General features: G+C 39.4%; 1 pseudogene; it reads left to right on the top strand.

Annotated features, from left to right (window-relative positions):
• The first annotated feature begins 1,039 nt into the window (after nucleotides 1-1,039).
• On the top strand, nucleotides 1,040-8,573 carry LOC102524968 (olfactory receptor 4C6-like; annotated as a pseudogene).
• Nucleotides 8,574-9,891: the final 1,318 nt, after the last annotated feature.

Genomic DNA, 9,891 nt, shown 5'->3' with positions numbered 1-9,891 from the left:
TATTTAGCCAGTTGAGGCCACTGCTCACTTCTTCAGCGGTAAAGTGTAACAGTGAAGGACTTGTATTTCAAAATGGGATTACCTCGATTCATAATCCCTGCTCAATATTATCATAGAAGAAACAACATACCTTGTTATCAGTATTGATTTTGATTCAGGAAAATCTGGATTTGCAATATTTACTAGCTGTGGTGACTTAGAGTCATTTTTTTTTTTTTGCCTCTTTATGTCCTAGTGTCTTATCTCTAAATGAAGAAAATAGAATACTCCATTGCCTGAAACAGTGTAGTGATTCATTGAATAGTCACAGTATGTAATAATAATCCACCTGGAGAAGAAGAAATGTAAATGGAAAAAGTATAGATTCTTAACAAGTGGAAAGTCTTTGGGATATGACCCTTCTGTCTTGTAGGCTCTTCAACTAGCACATTCTAGGTGCTCAATAAGTATATGGAATAAATGAAAGAGAATTTGAATGAGATGCTCTAAGTTCTTGGACTTGTGTGTGTCTAGTGATAGATTAAGGTCAGCTTCCCAGCTTGAGCTTCCTCAGGGGCAGTGGATGAGTGACAGGCTTGTGTGTAGGTAGTTTGTTGGGAAACAGAATGGAGGCAGTAGATGGGGTGAGTGAAACAGGGAAGAACAGAAAGTGAATCCAAGATTGTGTTAAGCTGGTTACCATTTATCCACTGGCTCCTGTCTACTAATGAACGAGGGTTTCCTGAAATTACATTAATTCTTCATAGAGCCAGGTGTATGTAAGTGATGAAGAAGGGTCTTCTAAGTGTCTCAAGCAGCAACTGTCTGGAAGGAAAGCAAGAGGTACACTGGAAAGAGATGTTGGGGGGATTAGTAGGATGAAGCTGCTCTTAGAATATAATTGTTAGCAGCTGGTTGCTGTATCCATAGCTGGAGAAAAAGTAGGTCAAGAGGGTATAAGATAGACTGCAAAAAATGTCCAACACACTCAATAATTACAAATCATATTTTTTGTAGATTTTCTAGCTCAGAGAGATAAGCTTATATCAGACCACAGTGAATGGAGAATCTCAACAATGTGACTGAATTCATTCTTTTGGGCATTACAAAGAATCCAGAGCTGAGGAAAATACTCTCTGCTGTGTTTCTAATCATGTATGTGTCCACCATCTTGGGAAACCTCCTCATTGTGGTAACCATGGTCACAGATCAGAGTCTGAGATCACCTATGTATTTTTTTCTTACCTCCTTTTCCCTCATGGATACAACCTTCTCTTCTGTCATTGCCCCCAAGTTGATTGTGGACTCCCTCTCTGAGAGCACTACCATCTCCTTCAAAGGCTGCATGGCCCAGCTCTTTGCAGATCATTTCTTTGGTGGAGTGGGGATCATCCTTCTCACTGTCATGGCCTATGACCGCTACGTGGCCATCTGTAAGCCGCTGCACTACATGACCACCATGAGGCCTCGGGTGTGCTGCCTGTTGCTGGGAGGGGCCTGGCTGGGGGGACTTTTCCATGCAGTTATACAACTTCTCTTCATGTATCAAATACCCTTCTGTGGCCCCAATGTCATTGATCACTTTATGTGTGATTTGTTCCCATTGTTGAAACTGGCCTGCATGGACACCCACATCCTGGGCCTCTTGGTCATCCTCAACAGTGGGGTGATGTGTCTGGCCATCTTCCTTATCCTCATCACCTCCTACGTGGTCATCCTCTGCTCCCTGAACTCCTGCAGCTCTGAAGGATGGCATAAAGCTCTCTCCACCTGTGGCTCCCACCTCACGGTAGTCATCTTGTTCTTTGTGCCGTGCATTTTCTTGTATGTGAGGCCTGTTGTTACCTACCCCATAGACAAGGCAATGGCCGTGTCTTCTGCTATCATCACACCCATGTTAAATCCCTTGATCTACACCTTGAGGAACACAGAGGTGAAAAACGCCATGAGGAAACTGTGGATGAAACAAGCAACCTTGTGTGGCCATTATCTTATATGCTAAGAACAAATCTTTCCTAAAGGACAATGAGGTTCTACACTCCCCATTCATTCTAATCCACTGGGGGCACAGCAACCAATTATGCAAATCTGGTTTAAGATGCAAATATGGTTAATATTCAAATCATGTTACTGTCTACCTCTCAAGTATATTTTATATTTTATCCTTTTTCTTGAGGCTCTGATAGCTCTCATTCTCTCCTCTCTGTCTCTCTTTCTTCCTCCATATTTAACTTATATTTTGAATAATTCAAACATTTCCCAGTTTAGGGCTTTTGTTTTTCTTACTCTGTGCACTGTTGGAATTCTCTTTCCCAGAGATTTTACTTCACAGATTCCATCTCATTGTTTTACACTTTCAGATGAACTCCCATCTTCTTCAGCAAGTCTTTCCTGATGACTTTCTGTAGTCATTCCCTCTCAGTTTTTCTCTAACTCTTCATCTGCTTATACCTCTAACATGAATGATTACAAGCTATACTTTAAAAATTATTTCTTGATTTTTATTTTCTCCATTTTCCCATAAAATCATAATCCTTGTAAGGCCAGGGAGTTTGTTTATTCAATCATGTTGTAATTAGAACACTGGTAGTCACCTAATAGGTGCTTAATAAATACTATTGAGTTAATATAAGTCTAAAAGAAACTTTTAAAAAATATTTGCAAATTCACAAGTTGGGTAAAAAGCAGGGGACAATAAATAAATATAAACTCTTGACGAGTCAGAATTTTCCCAGATTTCATGCTGCCAAATGTCCTTTGGGGAAGCTTTTGGAAGAAATGACAATTTCAAGTTAGTAGGTTGCTATTCAGTGTGGAAGACAACACTATCCAAATTTTCAACTTCCTCTTTTCTTCCTTTAGAGAAGTAGAGTAAAAATCACTCGTGTCAACGTAGTTACGAAGTGGTGTCTAAATCTTGAAACATATAGATGAGATACCTTGATGAGAAAAGAGCAGCTCTAAAGACCTCTATTTTTTAACAATGTGAGAAACAATTCCTGCTATTATGAAGTTGAATTTCTAAATCCAAACGATGCTTATTTTCTTCCATATTGTGCTTTTTCTGTCATTAGACAGACATTGATGCTCTTTAAAACTGCCTCCCTTGACTGGGTATATGGGAAGACTAGGGTTTTAGTCTAATTTAGTATGCTGTTCTGGTTTTCTTATTTTTTAAAATATATGATGTAAATGATAATAATTACAGTATCAGTTATAGTATTTCAAACAGTATAGCATGATATTTGAAAGAATATTTTTATCTGTAAATATAAGATGTGTATGTGTAATAAGTATTTCACATTAATTATCATCAACTCTTTTCAAGAACCAAGATATTCATTCATTTTTTTGAAGAATATCTGCTGAGTTTGTATGAAAAGCATCAAATAATCTTATAGGATTGGGGTATACTAGTGATGAATAAGGCAATAAATTTTTATTTTGTCCTGGAGTTGACTTTCTAGTGCAGGAGACAACATATAAAATGAAAATAAGGTCAAAGAATATGTAAAAATGAAAACAAGGCCATAGGATAACTGATTCTCTGAAAAGTGTAATGGAGTGGTGCATGGGTGACTGGGTAACCCTAGTTAGGTGGACAAAGGGGGCTTTTCTGAGAGGTTATTTCTAAACTGAGACCTGAAAGGTGAGATAGAACCATCCTTAAGCACATCAGTTGGAAAAGCATTCAAGGCAATAGAGAAAAAGTTGTGCAGAGACCCTCGGGTAGAAGTTCAGGGACGTCAGTGACAGGGGACTAGAGGGAATGTGGTGCAAGGTGACATGTGAAAGGTGTGCAGGGCCTTGAATAAGGAATCAATAATTTTTTAACCCTCAGGTTCAAAAAGTACTTGGGTATCAGAGTAACCCTTAGAATGAAAATGAAAAATCAATCCTTCATGAGCTTATAGATGACACAAATTGCTATCAAATATATTTGCACAGAGCTTTTTATAAAAACTTTTGCTATGTCAGTAGCAAAACATAATGTTTACTGCCTACAGCAGTTATCTTAAAGTTGAATTCCTGGATATGATGCAGGAAAACAGATATGGGGCATGAGAAGGGCTGTGTCCCAGGCTTCGGTTGAGCCCCTGGGATGTGCCCCACCAGGTGTGGGTCCTTGGCTTCATGCAGGAAGGAATTCAAGTGAGCCACAGTTGAGTAAAGGTAGATTTATTCAGAGAGATACATTGAAATGCAAGAGAATGGTCACAAGGTGTGGGGATTGGATGCTCAGATTAAAAGTAGGTACACACTCCATAGACAGAATGTGGGCCTTCTCTGAAGGGAGAGAGAGGGAAAGGCCACTGCCATAAGACACTGTGTTGCCAGTTTTTATGGGCTTTGGTAGCTTCATATGCTAATAAGTGGAAGGACCACTATAGCTAGCCTGGGAAAGGGGCTGGGATTCCCAGGAAGTCGGCCATTTCCCACTTTGACCTTTTGTGGTTAGCCTTGGGACTGCCATGGGCCTGTGGGCATGTTATTCACCATGTTAATATATTACAATAGGTGTATAATGAAGCTCAAGTTTTACTAGAAGTTAAATCTCCCATCATCTTGAGACTCAAGGCCCACTGGGGGTTGAATCTTCCACCGTTTTGATGTTAATTGCTGTAGCAATCCTTGAGTGGCTGTGCCCGCCCCCTTCCTGTCTCAGACTAACTTTACAACCCTTCACTCAGCTCCTGTCAAAGAAGATGAAAAAGCCCATGTAATAACTTTGATCTCTGTAAGAACCTTATGATAATTTTTTTTCAATTTTAATTATAGAATTTAAGAACTGGGAGGATCATAATGAGATCCCTAACCTTAAATATTTGTAATATTTTGGTAATTTTCCAGCATCAAAATTAGATATAGTATTCACCTCTTCCATTACACAGATTGTGAAGGAAAAGCTGGGCTGGTCTAACAAGACAACTCACAGATCTAGGAATGTGAAGGAGAGGCTGGGCTGGGCTAACAAGTCTAAGTATTGGAATACTGATCTGAGTTCTGCTGGACTAACTCGTAAATCTAAGTTAATTAGTGTTGGTTTGCTGTTCATGTTTTTTTTGCTAGCCAGCTGGATTTTCAAAGATACATATCTGGCTTTGGAATGTTGGTTTGCTGCCTCCCCGCCTCCACTTTTGTGATGATAATGCTGCTAAAGCTGTTCCATGCCTATTGGCCGAATACCCCAAGCTTGTACTTTACCCTATAAAACCTCATGTGCACGTCTTGAAGGTGCTCAGAGCTTCGGAGCAGAAGCCCCTCTGAGCCCGCTGTTGGAATACATCTGAGTACTCCAACCCTCCGAGTGGTGCTTGTTTCTTGACTGGCCTGTCATTTCCGTTACAAGATGAGAGCTGTTCTGGCCATTTATGCAGAATTTATCTTTCAGATTCCACAATTTTTTTCTCTGATCTGTTGCATAGGTCTCCCTAATTAGTACCTATGAAGTAGCTTTATTCATTAAACATATTACTTAGCAGCTCAAAGCCTGTCTTTATTTTTCTCTAACACTGTGATGTTTAAAATAAATCTTGATCTTACCTCTTTTTTATAGGAACTTGCTGTTGCTAATATTAGATTGTAATTCATATAATCTCTATATCAGAATTGAACTTATTCAATTCAATTACTGAATTAGTCAATACTATTCATGATACAAAGACATCGCAATATAAGAATATATGTGCAATGTATAAAGGAATACGTCTTTTAATTTGAGGGAGAGACTGGTCTAAAAATCATTTGCAAACTTCAAACTTATTGGAAAACATTGGATGAACTTGCTTCCTATTTCACTCAGAACTAGCTAACAGAAGAGAGAACTTATATTTACCAATTTGGCAGCACCCATTCAGTTATATGCTACCTCCCTCCTGAGTCTTATACATGCACTATCTGTACTCCAATCCAAAGGCAACCAACCTCGTATACACTGGACCTCATCTCCGTATATTTACATAAAGATGTGGGAGCCCATGACTCAGTTAACAAATTTGTAACTGACCCCAGCCACTTGTCACTTTTAAGAAGGACAAATGTGCTTAGTAACTGCTTTGCTAGCAGGTGCCTGTGCATCCACAATCCTGTCTCCTTGCAGTAAAAAGCAGGGACAATCCCTTATTTGCATATTTGAGGTTTTAGATAGCACCCTGCTCATTGCAAAGCAATGACCCAGGCCCTCAGCTATAAACGCTGGGAGTGCCTGCTGTTTAGATAGTCTGTTATGCTGGAGACAAGGACCTGGCTGGCCTGGTGGCCTGCTTTGCAATTAACATATCTAAAGAATGTACCTTGTTCCCCTCTCCCCATGACTTCCCTAAAGATACACTAAGCCTTTGTACTCATACAATCTCAGTCCCATCTTGTCTCCCTAAATTCCTGCATCCATCACACAACTGTTCGTTGTTTTTCCTTTGATTGTACAGGATATATGTGGGAGCATTTGAGAGGCTTGTGGAGTTGGTCCCTGACTCCCTCCGGCTCTCTTGACTTTCCAGAGAGTCTCGAGTAATTCCTTCCGTCCCAGTGGTGCTTCTGCTGGTCAGAACCCACATGAAGATATTGGTCAAAAATCTCTCCTATATCTCTTATTTCATCTACTTTTGCCTTTTCTCTGAATCGTTTTACATCAGCAAAAAGCAATCTGTTATCTCATTTATCCTTAAAATATAATCTTGCCTGGTTCCACTCCCTTTATCTTCTATGACTTCATTTCATCCTCTCTTCTTTGTAACAAAAATCAGGATGTTCTGTCATGCTTGTCTCCCATTTCTCTCCTTCCACTCTCTTTAACCCTATTCAGTCACACTTTAATTACTTACACTGAAAATGCTCTTTTCAATGTCACCAATGACCTCTGCATCACTAAATAGAGTTGTCATTGTTCACTTCTCATGTTACAGAATCCATCAGCAACATTTCACCCAACCTTCCTTGGCACACTCTCTTCAGATGATTTGATTCCCAAATTATTATCTCCAGCTCAGACTTTTTTCTTGGGTTTGAGACCTGGAAATCCATCTTCCTCCATGGTAGTTCCTCCCAAATGACTAATAGATTTCTTAACTAAGTCTGTGTCCTGGTTTTTACCTCATCCCCAAACTTACTCCACTCACAACATTCTCTGTCTTAGCTGATGGTACATTTGGTCTCTCCTTTTCATCCCACATCCAGTCTATTAGGAAATCCTTTTGGCTCAACCTTCAATATATATCCCAAATTCAATCACTTCTAATTTGGCATCCTCTGCCAAATAATACTCTATCCTCAACAGAACACTCACAATTATCTTTTAAACCCATTAGTCGGATCACATCACACCTCTGTTCAGTACTCGGCAAACAGTCTCCCTGTCACTCAGGGTAAAAGCGAAAACCCTCATAATTAGTAAAAATTGTTTCTCTTTTATTCCACTCTTTTGAGTGACCCCTTACTGACTGCTCTGGCACCATTCTGTGCCTCTGACTGGTCAGGTAGGTTGTTGCTGTAGTGCCTTTACGTAGGCTGTTCTCCCTACACAGCACACTTTCTCCCAGACATCTGTATGACTAACTCACTTCATATTGGTACATGGAAGTAACTAACTATGTTAGTTAGTCCTGACCTTGGACCTGGACAAGCAGAGACACTGTTCTTATCTCTACATCTTGAAGTGTCTTCTGAGAGATTTTCTAAGTTCTCTTTCAGCGTCAGGGGCTGGGAAGTGCCTTCTAGTGGGACACCCCAGCCAGGATTAGACTGCCTGGGTCTCGTCCCTGCTTTCCCCTCCAGGTGCTCTTCGCTGCTCTGTCCCTCGCCTGGGGTCCACCAGATACCCCTGGTTACTGGATCTGCCTCTGTGAGGTGATCTCTGTCCCTGAGGCCAGGACCTTGGTTCCAGGAGGGCCGTCTAGGAAGTAAATGGCTCCTGTGAGCTGGTTCATTATTTCTTTATAATATTGTACTAAGTTGATTACTAGACTGTTGTTTACATGCTGGTTTTGGGTGACATAGGACCTTTCAAGGATCTGGGTTATAAACGGTCCTCTGTTGACTCTGGCTTGGGTCAGGTGTCTGGGCCCTTCTTAGCTGTTACTTGTCTGAGACATCTTACATCCTGTGCATCTCTTCTGTGGATACCCAAGCAGGTCACCCCAGCCCTTCCACAAGCTCTATGCCGTGTGTCAGGCAGGTCTTCAGACGTGGCTGTGCTTAACTCTTGCAAGGCTTTGAAAGCATTTGTTCTTAATGAGGATTGTTCCTCTCTTGCCTCCACGGATGTGGTGGAATTGCGCTCTCTTGTGTTGGTTCTTGTTGCTCATCCCCAGTGAGTCACCTTGTTCTCTCTGAGAACCCATAGTCCTGAAGGGCAGTGGAAAGCCCTCTCTACCTGTGGATCTCACATGGCTGTTCTGGTTTTGTTCTTTGTCCCATGCATATTTGTGTATGCACGACCGCCATCTGCTTTCTCCTTTGACAAAATGGTAGCCATATTTTACACCGTCCTAACTCCCTTGCTCAATCCTTTGATTTACACTTTCAGGAATAAGGAAGTGAAAAATGCCATGAGGAAAGTATGGAACTGAATAATAGTAGTTTCTAATGAAAAATAAAGTGGTACACTTTGAGAAAAATTTTAAGTAAGAGTTTAAAAAGTCAAATTTTCTTAGACAGACACTTTATGTGGATGAGCCTCGTTTGATAAATCATAACACAATGCAATGACATTAACATGGGGCCCAACAAATAATGTTTTCACCCTGACATCTGGCAACTCAGTATCCTCACATGTAAATTAAAAAGAGTTGAATTTTATACTTATTTAAATTCTAAAAAAAAAAAAAAAGACATTACCTATTAGATCTCTTGCCACTCATTTGATGCTTTGATAAACTTTTGTTGGAGGGAAGACAAAAATTTCTTAGACATTAGAAAGAGAAACTTACTCAAACTGTTCCACCTGAAAAGAAGCTTATATTTAGGAGGCTGATCTCAGTGACTCATTAAAAAAACAAAAACAAAAACAATCAAGACTCAAAAATAGAAGAGATGAGAACATTCACACAACTTCCACTGTAGGGGTTCTTGTATCACATGTTTAGAAATAGCAAATCGTGTCTTGGATTTCAAGAAACTCTTCCCTGACTACTTTTTATTTTTGGACAGCACATCACTTTCTGGTATACTACATAAGTTATTTATTATTTTTAAATTATTATTGTTAGTACTTTTGTCTCCCTTCTCTTACAGGCAGTGAACTATGAGGCGGGGAATTTTCTTTTTTATCCATTGGTGTATCATTAGTGTCTAGACCAGCCTGATGTAGGAGCCGAGTAAATATGTGTTGAACAAATGAATAAATGAGACATCTTCCCATATTCAAATTTAAACCTGTCTGTTACATTAATTCACTAACATTTTAAGTTTGGCAAAGAAATGTAATTAACTATTGCTGATGTTAGACCTTAGATCTTAATGATAACTATAATTCATGCTTAGGTAGAATGCAAAGCACACTATTTAAAATAAACTCTATATTCCGGTTAATTTTCTCATATCTAAGTCTAAATATAATATATAAACATTCAAATTGACAATAAACCCATTGTTCTCTGTCTACATTTTTTGTCACTCTTTATATTTCATTCCTTTTCTCACAAAATTAAATCTGATGTATATTTTTAAAGCATTTCTGATCCCAATAAAATCATATACAGCTTCAAATTTAAATTTTATTAGTGGGATTAATCTGGCCAGAGTTGCCTAATTACTCACTGGAACTCTAACCTTTGGGACATATAACTCTCATGTATCCTAACTGGCAATGAAAGCCAAACTGTGGCCACCACAAGCCTAAAATTGGAGAAATTTTTTTTTTAACCATAACCCAAGCAAGATACTGAAGAGGTCAGGAATAATTGTGCAAACTGG

Source organism: Vicugna pacos, chromosome 10, assembly GCF_048564905.1.
Source record: "Vicugna pacos chromosome 10, VicPac4, whole genome shotgun sequence".
Taxonomy (NCBI): domain Eukaryota; kingdom Metazoa; phylum Chordata; class Mammalia; order Artiodactyla; family Camelidae; genus Vicugna; species Vicugna pacos.
This window is presented reverse-complemented; position numbering and strand designations above follow the sequence as displayed.